This window comes from Phocoena sinus, chromosome 9 (genome assembly GCF_008692025.1).
Source record: "Phocoena sinus isolate mPhoSin1 chromosome 9, mPhoSin1.pri, whole genome shotgun sequence".
NCBI lineage: Eukaryota > Metazoa > Chordata > Mammalia > Artiodactyla > Phocoenidae > Phocoena > Phocoena sinus.
In genome coordinates, this window is record NC_045771.1 from 36,568,701 (window position 1) to 36,583,925 (window position 15,225).

Here is a 15,225-nt window from a genome sequence, read left to right on the forward strand (position 1 = left end):
GACCTTGTTCTATCAATCACCACCACTCCACTCCTGGAACCTGACCTTTCTGCTGGCTTCTTATATTCAGCATTTAAATACATTCATGACTCTGCTGCCTCTAGTAAAAGGGGGAAACTCCTCTCAATTCTGTATCTCCCTCCAGTTACCATGCCACCTCATCTTTTCACAATCAAATATCATCTTCTATTCACTTCTCCATCCATGACAGCCAGATTTCCTTCACTATTTCTATTCCCAAGGTAACCAACAATGTCCTGGCTCCTAATCCAGAGACAGTTCTTGGTCCTTAGGTTGCCTGATTTCTCACCACCATTTGACATAGTTTACCATTCTGCCCTTCTTATTATGCTCTTTCCTTGGCCTTCAAAATAGCATAAGCAACTGGTTTTCCTCCTACTTCTCTGACCACAATCTTTCAGTCTCCTTTGCAGTTTCCACTTCTTCCTTAAATGTTGTTTTTGATCCTTAAAGAGCTACCCTAGGCCTTTCATGCCTCTCTCTTAACACTCTCTCCTTGGGAAATCTAATACCATAGACATAACAATGGTAATCAACTATATTAGGGCCATTATTAACTATTTCAGTACCTTTGTACAGACTAAACCTGCCGGACAGATGTTATAATAAATACGCAAATCTACTATGTCTATGATATTAATGGTATCACCTTAGGTGTGGCACCTTTGTGATATGCACAACTCATACAAAAATGTATGGGGGAGGAGCTTCAACATGCTGGAAGAGTAAGAAGTGGAAATTAATAACGAACCAAGATGGCAGAGAAAAGGACGTGCTCTCACTCCCTCTCGTGAGAACGCCAGAGTCACGGCTAGCTTCTGGACAATCATTGACAGGAGGACACTGGAGCTCACCAGAAAGGGTACCCCACAAACAAAGACAAAGGAGAAGCCACAATGAGACGGCAGGAGGAGCGCAATCACAGTAAAATCAAATCCCGTAACTGCTGGGTGGGTGACAAACAGACTGGAGAACACTTAGACCACAGAAGTCCACCCACTGGAGTGAAGGTTCTGAGCCCCACGTCAGGCTTCCCAACCTGGGGGTCCAGCAATGGGAAGAGGAATTCCTAGAGAATCAGACTTTGAAGCCTAGTGGGATTTCACTGCAGAATTTCAACAGAACTGGGAGAAACAGAGAGTCCACTCTTGGAGGGCACACAGAAAGTAGTGTGAGCATCGGGACCCAGGGGAAGGTGCAGTGACCCCAGGGGAGACTGAGCCAGACCTACTTTCTAGTGTTGGAGGGTCTCCTGCGGAGGCGGGGTGTGGCTGTGTCTCACCGTGGGGATGAGGACACTGATGTCCGAGGTCCTGGGGGTGCTCCTTGGCGTGAGAACTCCCGGAGTCTGTCATTGGCCCCACCAAACAGCCCAGGTAGGTTCCAGTGTTGTGCTGCCTCAGGCCAAACAACCAACAAGGAGGGAACCAAGCCCCACCCATCAGCAGTCAAGCAGATTAAAGTTTTACTGAGCTCTGCTCACCAGAGCAACAGCCAGCACTACCCACCACCAGTCCCTCCCATAAGGAAACTTATACAAGCCTCTTAAATAGCCTCATCCACCAGAGGGCAGACAGCAGAGGCAAAAAAAAACTACAATCCTGCAGCCTGTGGAACAAAAACCATGTTCACAGAAAGATAGACAAGATGAAAAGGCAGAGGGTTATGTACCAGATGAAGGAACAAGATAAAACCATAGAAAAACAACTAAATGCAGTGGAGATAGGCAACTTTCCAGAAAAAGAATTCAGAATAATGAGAGTGAAGATGATCCAGGACCTCGGAATAAGAATGGAGGCAAAGATCGAGAAGATGCAAGAAATGTTTAACAAAGACCTAGAAGAATTAAAGAACAAACAAACAGAGATGAACAATACAATAACTGAAATGAAAACTACAACAGAAGGAATCAATAGCAGAATAACTGAGGCAGAAGAACGGATAAGTGACTTGGAAGACAGAATGGTGGAATTCACTGCTACAGAACAGAATAAAGAGAAAATAATGAAAAGAAATGAAGACAGCCTAAGAGACCTGTGGGACAACATTAAACGCAACAACATTCACATTATAGGGGGCCCAGAAGAGGAACAGAGAGAGAAAGGACCCGAGAAAATATGTGAACAGATTATAGTCGAAAACTTCTCTAACATGGGAAAGGAAATAGCCACCCAAGTCCAGGAAACGCAGAGAGTCCCATACAGGATAAACCCAAGGAAAAACACACTGAGACATACAGTAATCAAATTGGAAAAATTAAAGACAAAGAAAAATTATTCAAAGCAGCAAGGGAAAAATGACAAACAATATACAAGGGAACTCCCATAAGGTTAACGGCTGATTTCTCAACAGAAACTCTAAAAGCCAGAAGCGAGTGGCATGATATACTTAAAGTGATGAAAGGGAAGAACCTACAACCAAGATTACTCTATGCTGCAAGTATTTCATTCAGATTCGATGCAGAAACCAAAAGCTTTACATACAAGCAAAAGCTAAGAGAATTCAGCACCACCAAACCAGCTCTACAAGAAATGCTAAAGGAACTTCTCTAAGTGGGAAACACAAGAGAATAAAAGGACCTACAAAAACAAACCCAAAACAATTAACAAAATGGTCATAGGAACATACATGTCCATAATCACCTTAAACATAAATGGATTAAATTCTCCAACCAAAAGACACAGGCTTGCTGAATGGATACAAAAACAAGACCCATATATATGCTGTCTACAAGAGACCCACTTCAGACCTAGGGACACATACAGTCTGAAAGTGAGGGGATGGAAAAAGATATTCCATGCAAATGGAAATCAAAAGAAAGCTGTAGTAGCAATACTCATATTAAATAAAACAGACTTTAAAATAAAAAATGTTACAAGAGACAAGGAAGGACACTACATAATGATCAAGGGATCAATCCAAGAAGGTGATATAACAATTATAAATATATATGCACCCAACATAGGAGCACCTCAATATATAAGGCAACTGCTAACAGCTATAAAAGAGGAAATCGACCAGGACCAGATCAGGACCAGATGGCTTCACAGGTGAATTCTATCAAACATTTAGAAAAGAGCTAACACCCGTCCTTCTCAAACTCTTCCAAAAAACTGCAGACGAAGGAACACTCCCAAACTCATTCTACGAGGCCACCATCACCCTGATACCAAAACCAGACAAAGATACTAAAAAAAAACGAAATTACAGACCAATATCACTGATGAATATAGATGCAAAAATCCTCAACAAAATACTAGCAAACAGAATCCAACAACACATTAAAAGGATCATACACCATGATCAAGTGGGATTTATCCCAGGGATGCAAGGATTCTTCAATATATGCAAATCAATCAATGTGATACAACACACTAACAAATTGAAGAGAAAAACCATATGATCATCTCAATAGATGCAGAAAAAGCTTTTGACAAAATTCAACACCCATTTATGATAAAAACTCTCCAGAAAGTGGGCACAGAGGGAACCTACCTCAACATAATACAAGGCAATAGACAACAAACCCACAGCAAACATCATTCTCAATGGTGAAAAACTGAAAGCATTTCCTCTAAGATCAGGAACAAGACAAGGATGTCCACTCTCACCACTATTATTCAACAGTTTTGGAAGTCCTAGTCATGGCAATCAGAGAAGAAAAAGAAATAAAAAGAATACAAATTGGAAAAGAAGAAGTAAAACTGTCACTGTTTGTAGATAACATGATTCTATACATGGAAAACCCTAAAGATGCCACCATAAAACTACTAGAGCTAATCAATGAATTTGCTAAAGTTGCAGGATACAAAATTAATGCACAGAAATCTCTTGCATTTCTGTACACTAATGATGAAAAATCTGAAGGAGAAATTAAGGAAACACTCCCATTTACCATTGCAACAAAAGAATAAAATACCTAGGAAGACAAAAGACCCATACCCAGGAAACTGTAAGACACTGACAAAAGAAATTAAAGATGCCACCAACAGATGGAGAGATATATCATGTTCTTGGATTGGAAGAATCAATACTGTGAAAATGACTATACTACCCAAAGCAATCTACAGAATCAATGTAATCCCTATCAAATGACCAATGGCATTTTTTACGGAACTAGAATAAATCATCTTAAAATTTGTATGGAGACACAAAAGACCCCAAATAGCCATAGCAGTCTTGAGGGAAAACAACGGAGCTGGAGGAATCAGACTCCCTGACTTTAGACTATATTACAAAGCTACAGTAATCAAGACAATATGATACTGGCACAAAAGCAGAAACATAGATCAATGGAACAGGATACAAAGGCCAGAGATAAACCTACGCACCTATGGTCAACTAATCTATGACAAAAGAGGCAAGGATATACAATGGAGAAAAGACAGTCTCTTCAATAAGTGGTGCTGGGAAAACTGGACAGCTACACATAAAAGAATGAAATTAGAACACTTACTAACACCAAACACAAAAATAAACTCAAAATGGATTAGAGACCTAAATGTAAGACCAGATACTGTAAAACTCTTAGAGGAAAACATAGGGAGAAGACTCTTTGACATAAATCACAGCAAGATCTTTTTTGATCTACCTCCTAGAGTAATGGAAATAAAAACAAAAATAAACAAATGGGACCTAATGAAACTTCAAAGCTTTTGCACGGCAAAGGAAACCATAAACAAGATGAAAAGACAACCCTCAGAAAGGGAGAAAATATTTGCAAATGAATCAATGGAAAAAGGATTAATCTCCAAAATATATAAACAGCTCATGCAGCTCAATATTAAAGAAACAAACAACCCAATCAAAAAATGGGCAGAAGACCTAAATAGACATTTCTCCAAAGAAGACATACAGGTGGCCAAGAAGCACATGAAAAGCTGCTCAACATCACTAATTATTAAAGAAATGCAAATCAAAACTACAATGAGCTATCACCTCACACCAGTTAGAATGGGCATCATCAGAAAATCGACAAACAACAATTGCTGGAGAGGGTGTGGAGAAAAGGGAACCGTCATGCACTGTTGGTGGGAATGTAAATTGATATAACCACTATGGAGAATGGCACGGAGGTTCATTAAAAAACTAAAAACAGAATTACCATGTGACCCAGCAATCCCACTACTGGGCATATACCCAGAGAAAACAATAGTTCAAAAAGACACGTGCACCCAAATGTTCACTGCAGCACTATTTACAATATCAGGTCATGGAAGCAACCTAAATGCCCATCGACAGCCTAATGGATAAAGAAGTTGTGGAATATATATTCCATATATACAATGGAATATTACTCAGCCATAACAAGGAACGAAATTGGGTCATTTTTTGAGACATGGATGGATCTAGATACTGTCATACACAGTGAAGTAAGTCAGAAAGAGAAAAATAAATATCATATATTAATACATGTATGTGGAACCTAGAAATATGGTACAGATGAACCGGTTTGCAGGGCAGAAGTTGAGACACAGATGTAGAGAACAAACCTATGGACACCACGGGGGGAAAGCCGTGGTGGGGTGGGGATGGTGTGATGAATTGGGCGATTGGGACTGACATGTATACAGTTATGTGTATAAAATTGATAACTAATAAGAACCTACCGTATAAAAAAGTAAATACAATTCAAAAATTAAAAAAAAGAAAAATTAATAGTAAACTTTCTTTGGGTTATTTGTATGGAAATATGTTAATATAAATGTTTCAGACATTACATGAAATTTCTAAAAATCTTATATATTCTGGTATAATGTTATGTCATAATTCTAGTTATTACGTTAAAATGTATATCTCAGAAACAACCAAATTTCCTTGTCAATTGCATTATTATGAACTTTCATCAAATCTTTAACCGTGGTCATTTCTAAGTCTTTTGTCATTTACAGACAGTTCTGGGTGTACTCTGATGCTTTTGCAAAAATGTTCCTATAAAAGGGTTTCATCTTCAAGGAATTCATGGAAAAGACTCTGACAAGTACAGGATTATGGTAACTGACTGTACTGCTGAACTGAATGAATAAGCATTTTCAGAACTCTAATGGAAAACTGATGAATTCATAAAATTGCTAACAAAAGATCAAGATGAAAAAAAATTAATTACATGAGACTGAGTGAACTGATGAGGATGATTATAATTTTGGGGACTTTGTTTAAATAAAGAAAAAAAAACAAAAAAAAGTGGAGATCACCTTCCTCCCCACAAATACATCAGAAATACATCTACATGTGGAACAACTCCTACAGAATACCTACTGAACGCTGGCAGAAGACCTCAGACCTCCCAAAAGGCAAGAAACTCCCCACATACCTGGGTAGGGCAAAAGAAAAAAGAAAATAACAGAGACAAAAGAATAGGGATGGGACCTGCACCAGTGGGAGGAAGCTGTGAAGGAGGAAATGTTTCCACACACTAGGAAGCCCCTTCGCAGGCAGAGACTGCGGGTGGTGGAGGGGGGAAGCTTCGGGACCACGGAATAGAGCGTAGCAACAGGGGTGCAGAGGGCAAAGCAGAGAGATTCGTGCACAGAGGATCAGTGCCGACCAGCACTCACCAGCCCGAGAGGCTTGTCTGCTCACCCACCGGGGCAGGTGGGGGCTGGGAGCTGAGGCTCGGGCTTCAGAGGTCAGATCCCAGGGAGAGGACTGGGGTTGGCTGCATAAAGACAGCCTGAAGGGGCCTAGTGCACCACAGCTAGCTGGGAGAGAGTCAGGGGAAAAGTCTGGACCTATTGAAGAGGCAAGAGACTTTTTCTTGCCTCTTTGTTTCATTGTGAGCGAGGAGAGGGGATTCAGAACACCACCTAAATGAGCTCCAGAGATTGGACACGAGACTCGGCTATCAGCACGGACCCCAGAGACGGGAATGAGACACTAAGGCTGCTGCTGCCGCCACCAAGAAGCCTGTGTGCACGCACACATCACTACGCACACCTCCCCTCCCAGGAGCCTATGCAGCTCGCCACTGGCAGCGTCCCGTGTTCCATGGACAACTTCCCCAGGAGAACACACAACACACCTCAGGCTGTTCAAACGTCATGCCAGCCTCTGCCACCGCAGGCTCGCCCCGCATCCGTACCCCTCCCTCCCCCGGGCCTGAGTGAGCCAGAGCCCCCTAATCATCTGTTCCTTTACCCCCGTCCTGTCCGGACGGGAACAGATGCCCTCAGGCGACCTACACACAGAGACAGTGCCAAATCCAAAGCTGAACCCCAGGAGCTGTGCGAACAAAGAAGAGAAAGGGAAATCTCTCCCAGCAGCCTCAGGAGCAGTGGATTACACTTCCACAATCAACTTGATGTACCCTGCATCTCTAGAATACCTGAATAGACAACGAATAATCCCAAATTGAGGCGGTGGACTTTGGGAGCAATGATATATATATTTTTTTCCTTTTTCTGTTTTTCTGAGTGTGTATGTGTATGCTTCTGTGTGTGATTTTCTCTGTATAGCTTTGCTTTTACCATTTTTCCTAGAGTTCTGTCTAACTGTTTTTTTGGTTTGAGGGGTTTTTTTTAGTATACTTTTTAGCACTTGTTATCGTTGGTGGATTTGTTTTTTGGTCTGGTTGCTCTCTTCCTTCTTTCTTTTTTTAATTACTTTTCAAATTTTTATATTTTTATTTTAATAACGTTATCTTATTTTATTTTGTCTTTCTTTCTTTTTTTCTCCCTTTTATTCTGAGCCATGTGGATGACAGGGTCTTGGTGCTCTGGCCAGGCATCAGGCCTGTGCCTCTGAGGTGGGAGAGCTGAGTTCAGGAAACTGGCCCACGAGAGACCTCCCAGCTCCATGTAATACTAAACGGCGAAAACCTGCCAGAGATTTCCATCTCAATGCCAAGACACAGCTCCACGCAACAACCAGAAAGCTACAGTGCCGGACAACCTATGCCAAACAACTGGCAACACACTAACACAACCACACCCATTTGCAGAGAGGCTGCATAAAGTCATAATAATGTCACAGACACCCCAAAACATACCACTGGACGTGGACCTGCCCACCAGAAAGACAAGATGCAGCCTCATCCACCAGAACACAGGCACTAGTACGCGCCACCAGGAAGCCTACACAACCCACTAAACCAACGTTAGCCACTAGGGGCAGACACCAAAAACAATGAGAACTACGAACCTGCAGCCTGCGGAAAGGAGATCCCAAACATAGCAAGTTAAGCAAACTGAGAAGACAGAGAAACACACAGCAGATGAAGGAGCAAGGTAAAAACCCAACAGACCAAACAAATGAGGAGGAAGTAGGCAGTCTATGTGAAAAGGAATTCAGAATAATGATAGTAAACATGATCCAAAATCTTGGAAATAGAATGGAGAAAATACAAGAAATGTTTAACAAGCACCTATAAGAACTAAAGAGCAAACAAACAATGATGAACACAATAAGTGAAATTTAAAATGCTCTAGAAGGAATCAATAGCAGAATAACAGAGGCAGAAGAATGACCTGGGAGATAAAATAGTGGAAATACCTACTGCAGAGCAAAATAAAGAAAAAAGAACGAAATGAATTGAGGACAGTCTCAGAGACTTCTGGGACAACATTAAACAAACCAACATTCAAATTATACGGGTCCCAGAAGAAGAAGAGAAAAAGAAAGGGATTGAGAAAATATTTGAAGAGATTATAATTGAAAGCTTCCCTAATATGGTAAAGGAAATAGTCAATCAAGACCAGGAAGCACAGAGAGTCCCATACAGGATAAATCCAAGGAGAAACATGCCAAGACACATATTAAACTATCAAAACTTAAACACAAAGGAAAACTGTTAAAAGCAGCAAGGGAAGAACAACAAATAACATACCAGGGAATCCCCATAAGGTTAACAGCTGATCTTTCAGCAGAAACTCTGCAAGCCAGAAGGGACTGGCAGGACATATTTAAAGTGATGAAAGAGAAAAACCTACAGCCAAGACTACTCTACACAGCAAGGATCTCATTCAGATTCGACAGAGAAATTAACACCTTTACAGGCAAACAAAATCTAAGAAAATTCAGCACCACCAAACCAGCTTTACAACAAATGCTAAAGGAACTTCTCTAGGCAGGAAACACAGGAGAAGGAAAACACCTACAATAACAAACCCAAAACAATTAAGAAAATGGTAATAGGAACATACATATCGATGATTACCTTCAATGTAAATGGATTAAATGCTACAACCAAAAGATACAGACTGGCTGAACTGATACAAAAAGAAGAACCGATTATGTTGTCTACAAGAGACCCACTTCAGACCTAGGGACACATACAGACTGAACGTGAGGGACTGGAAAAAGATATTCCATGCAAATGGAAATCAAAAGAAAGCTGGAGGAGTAGTACTCATCTGCGACGAAATAAACTTTAAAGACTATTACAAGAGACAAGACATAATGATCAAGCGATCAATACAAGAAGAAGATATAACAATTGTTAATATTTATGCACCCAACATAGAAGCACTTCAATACATAAGGCAAATGCTAACAGCCATAAAAGAGGAAAGCGAGAGTAACACACTCATAGTTGAGGACTTTAACACTTTCATCAATGGACACATCATCCAAAATGAAAATAATGAAACACAAGCTTTAAATAGTACATTAAACAAGATGGACTTAATATTTATAGGGCATTCCATCCAAAAACAACAGAATACACTTACTTCTCAAGTGCTTGTAGAACATTCTTCAGAATAGATCATATCTTGGGTCACAAATCAAGCCTTGGTAAATTTAAGAAAATTGAAATCATATCAAGTATCTTTCTGACCAAAATGCTATGAGCCTATATATCAATTACACGAAAAAATCTGTAAAAAATACAAACACATGGAGGCTAAACAATATACTACTTAATAACCAAGAGATCACTGAAAAAATCAAAGAGGAACTCAAAAAATACCAAGAAACAAATGACAAGGAAAACACGATGACCCAAAACCAATGGGACGCAGCCAAAGCAGTTCTAAGAGGGAAGTTTATAGCAATACATTCCTACCTTAAGAAACAAGAAACATCTCAAATACACAACCTAACCTTACACCTAAAGCAATTGGAGAAAGAAAACAAAAAACCCCCAAAGTTAGCAGAAGAAAAGAAATCATAAAGATGAGATCAGAAATACATGAAAAAGAAATGAAGTAAGCAACAGCAAAGATCAGTAAAACTAAAATGTGGTTCTTTGAGAAGATAAACAAAATTGATAAACCATTAGCCAGACACTTCAACAAAAAAAGGGAGAAACTCAAATTAATACAATTAGAAATGAAAAAGGAGAAGTAACAACTGACACTGCAGAAATACAAAGGATCATGAGAGATTACTACAAGCAGCTATATGCCAATAAAATGGACAACCTGGAAGGAATGGACAAATTCTTAGAAAAGCACAACCTTCTGAGACTGAACCAAGAAGAAATAGAAAATATAAACAGACCAATCACAAGCATTGAAATTGAGTCTGTGATGAAAAATCTTCCAACAAACAAAAACCCAGGACTAGATGGCTTCACAGGCGAATTCTATCAAACATTTAGAGAGGAGATAACACCTAACCTTCTCAAACTCTCCCAAAATATAGCAGAGGGAGGAACAGTCCCCAACTCATTCTATGAGGCCACCATCACCCTGATACTCAACCCAGACAAAGATGTCACAAAGAAAGAAAACTACAGGCCAATATCACTGATGAACATAGATGCAAAAATCCTCAACAAAATACTGGCAAACAGAATCCAACAGCACATTAAAAGGATCATACACAATGAACAAGTGTGGTTTACCCGAGGAATGCAAGGATTCTTCAATGCACGCAAATCAATCAATGTGATACACCATATTAACAAATTGAAGAATAAAAGCCATATGATCATCTCAATAGATGCAGAAAAAGCTTTTGACAAAATTCAACACCCATTTATGATAAAAACCCTCTAGAAAGTAGGCATAGACGGAACTTTCCTCTACATAATAAAGGCCACATATGACAAAGCCACAGCCAACATCGTTCTCAATGGTGAAAAACTGAAAGCATTTCCAGTAAGATCAGGACAAGACAACGTTGCCCACTCTCACCACTCTTATTCAACATAGTTTGCAAAGTTTTAGCCACAGCAATCAGAGAAGAAAAGGAAATAAAAGCAATCCAAATCAGAAAAGAAGAAGTAAAGCTGTCACTGTTTGCAGATGACATGATACTATACATAGAGAATCCTAAAGATGCTACCAGAAAACTACTAGAGCTAATCAATGAATCTGGTACAGTAGCAGGATACAAAGATAATGCACAGAAATCTCTTGCACTCCTATACACTAATGATGAAAAATCTGAAAGTGAAATTAAGGAAACACTCCCATTTACCATTGCAACAAAAAGAATAAAATACCTAGGAATAAACCTACCTAAGGAGGTAAAAGACCTGTACTCAGAAAACTATATGACACTGATGAAAGAAATTAAAGATAACACAAACAGATGGAGAGATATACCACGTTCTTGGATTGGAAGAATCAACATTGGGAAAATGACTCTACTACCCAAAGCAATCTACAGATTCAATGCAATCCCTATCAAACTACCACTGGCATTTTTCACAGAACTAGAATAAAAAGTTTACAAATTTTATGGAAACACAAATTACCCCAAATAGCCAAAGCAGTCTTGAGAAAGAAAAATGGAGCTGGAGGAATCAGGCTCCCTGACTTCAGACTATGCTACAAAGCTACAGTAATCAAGACAGTATGGTACAGGCACAAAAACAGAAATATAGATCAATGGAACAGGATAGAAAGCCCAGAAATAAACCCATGCACATATGGTCACCTTATCTTTGATAAAGGAGGCAAGAATATACAATGGAGAAAAGACAGACTCAAAATGGATTAGAGAACTAAATATAAGACCAGACACTATCAAATTCTTAGGGGAAAACATAGTCAGAACACTCTATGACATTAACCACAGCAAGATCCTTTTTTGACCCACCTCCAAGAGAAATGGAAATTAAAAACAAAAGTAAACAAATGCGACCTAATGAAACTTCAAAGCTTTTGCACAGCAAAGGAAACCATATAAGAGACAAGAAGACAACCCTCAGAATGGGAGAAAATATTTGCAAATGAAGCAACTGACAAAGGATTAATCTCCAAAATTTACAAGCAGTTCATGCAGCTCAATATCAAGAAAACAAACAACCCAATCCAAAAATGGGCAGAAGACCTACACAGACATTTCTCCAAAGAAGATATTCGGATTGCCAACAAACACATGAAAGGATACTCAACATCACTTGTGATTAGAGAAATGCAAATCAAAACTACAATGAGGGCTTCCCTGGTGGCGCAATGGTTGAGAGTCCGCCTGCCAATGCAGGTGACACAGGTTTGTGCCCCGGTCCGGGAAGATCCCACATGCCGCAGAGCGGCTGGGCCTGTGAGCCATGGCCGCTAAGCCTGAGCGTCCAGAGCCTGTGCTCCGCAACGGGAGAGGCCACAACAGTGAGAGGCCCGCATACCGAAAAAAAAAAAAAAAAAAAAAGAAAAAGAAAAAAACTACAATGAGATATCACCTCACACCAGTCAGAATGGCCATCATCAAAAAATCTACAAACAATAAATGCTGGAGAGGGTATGTATAAAATGGAACCCTCTTGCACTGTTGGTGGGAATGTAAATTGATACAGCCACTATGGAGAACAGTATGGAGGTTCCTTTAAAAACTAAAAATAGAACTACCATACGACCCAGCAATCCCACTAGTGGCTATATACCCTGAGAAAACCATAATTTAAAAAGAGACCTGTACCACAATGTTCACTGCAGCTCTATTTACAGTAGCCAGGACATGGAAGCAACCTAACTGTCCATCAACAGATGAATGGATAAAGAAGATGTGGCACATATATACAATGGAATAGTACTCAGCCATAAAAAGATACGAAATTAAGTCATTGTAGTGAGGTGGATGGACCTAGAGTCTCTCATACAGAGTGAAGTTAGTCAGAAAGAGAAAAACAAATCCATATACTAACACATATATATGGAATCTAAAAAAAAAAAAATTGGTCATGAAGAACCTAGGGCCAGGATGGGAATAAACATGCAGACCTACTAGAGAATGGACTTGAGGACACGGGGAGGGGGAATTGTAACCTGGGACAAAGTGAGAGAGTGGCATGTACGTATATGCACTATCAAATGTAAAACTGATAGCTAGTGGGAAGCAGCCGCATAGCAAAGGGAGATCAGCTCGGTGCTTTGTGATCACCTAGAGGGGTGGGATAAGGAGAGTGTGAGGGAGGGAGCCACAAGAGGGAAGAGATATGGGAATGTATGTATATGTATAGGTGATTCACTTTGTTATAAAGCAGAAACTAACACACCATTGTAAAGCAATTATACTCCAATAAAGATGTTTAAAAAAAAAATGTATGGGTTTGATTCCCAAATACACTACTCTAGCTTCAGATATAACATTGGCTAACACTTATTTAGGACTTACTATGTGTCATTCACTGTTCTAAGCACTTAACATATATTCACTCATTTAATCACTTAACATATATTAGCTCATTTAATCCTCAAAGAAACCTATAAGACTGGTACTATTATCCCCATTGCACAGCTGAGAAAACAAAGGTACAAGAAGGTTAAATAATATGTCCAATCTTTATAAATGGTGGAATCAGTATTCAAATCCAGGCAACCTATGTACAAAGCTCACATGTTTAACCATTTTATAATACTGTTTACTGAAAAATTCTTGTTTGACATCTCTGGGATACCTCAAATTCAACATACACAAAATTGAGCTCATTATACCTTAACCAAATCTGCTTCTCTTGCTGAATTCTTTGGACACTAATTAGCCTTGCTTTCTTAGTCTTTTTTACCTTTGATTGTTAATCTATCTCATAAAATCTCTCTATCACCATCCCCTATTCTAGGTTCTTACTGATACCCGTGAATCAGAAGACTAGAAAGGAAAGCTTGCACAAGAATATAAGCCCTATGACATAGATAATTTTTCTTCTTCACTACTATATCCTCCAAGAAGTGTTCTTGAAACACAAGAAATGTTTAATAAATATTTATTATTTATTAATAACTGAATTTAGATCTGAACTTGCTTTTTACTTCTTTTACTTGTCTTTCAGTTGACCCCTAAAAGTATCAGCTGGGGGCTTCCCTGGTGGCGCAGTGGTTGGGAGTCCTCCTGCCGATGCAGGGGACGCAGGTTCGTGTCCCGGTCTGGGAGGATCCCGCATGCCGCGGAGCGGCTGCGCCCGTGAGCCATGGCCACTGGGCCTGCGCGTCCGGAGCCTGTGCTCCGCGGCGGGAGGGGCCACGGCGGTGAAAGGCCCGCGTACCGCAAAAAAAAAAAAAAAAAAAAAAAAATCAGCTGGATACCCTCACTATAATACTCAGCACACAGTCCTAGCACTTATCACAACCAGTCAGAATCCCCCACTAAAGGCTGGGATCCTCTAGCCTCTTTCATTCACCATTTAATCCCTAAAACCCAGCACAGTACCCAGCACAATATGTATTTGTTGAATGAATAAATAAATGGATGCATGAATGACTGCAGATTTCCTCTACTTCTCTGGCTCAAGCAATCTCACTGCTCACCTGAATCACTACAGTAGCTTTCTAACTGGATGGACTATTCTCAGTATTTCAGCCCCCGCTTCAAGACCACTTGCTGTACATTAGTCAAAATGAGCTTTCTAAAATCAAACCTGATAATGTCCCTGGCCCTATTTAAAACCCCTGAATGGCTCCCTAATGCTCTTAGGATAAAGTCTAAGCTCTCTGATGTATCTTACTTATAAAGCCACTTTTAACCTGGGCCCTGTGTACCTCTATCACCTAATCTACTTTCAATCCCTGTTTACATGCCATTCCCCAGACATACTGAATGTTTCCCGCTCCTGTGAGCAAGTCATGCCCTCTCTTTACTCAGAAATTTTATACTTGCTTTATCCCAGAATACTGACTTCCAACCACCCCTTTCTCTTGATTAAGACATTTCTCCTTTCAGGAAGCCATCCCTGATCACTCAAATCTGGATTAGGTGCACATCCTAAGTGGTTCCCCTGCCATGGAAATCTTCAGCACACAGTGTTTTAACTGTCTATTTACTTCCCCATCTTACCCTCTTGACTGTAAGAGCTGTGGAGACAAGTATTGCATCCATCTA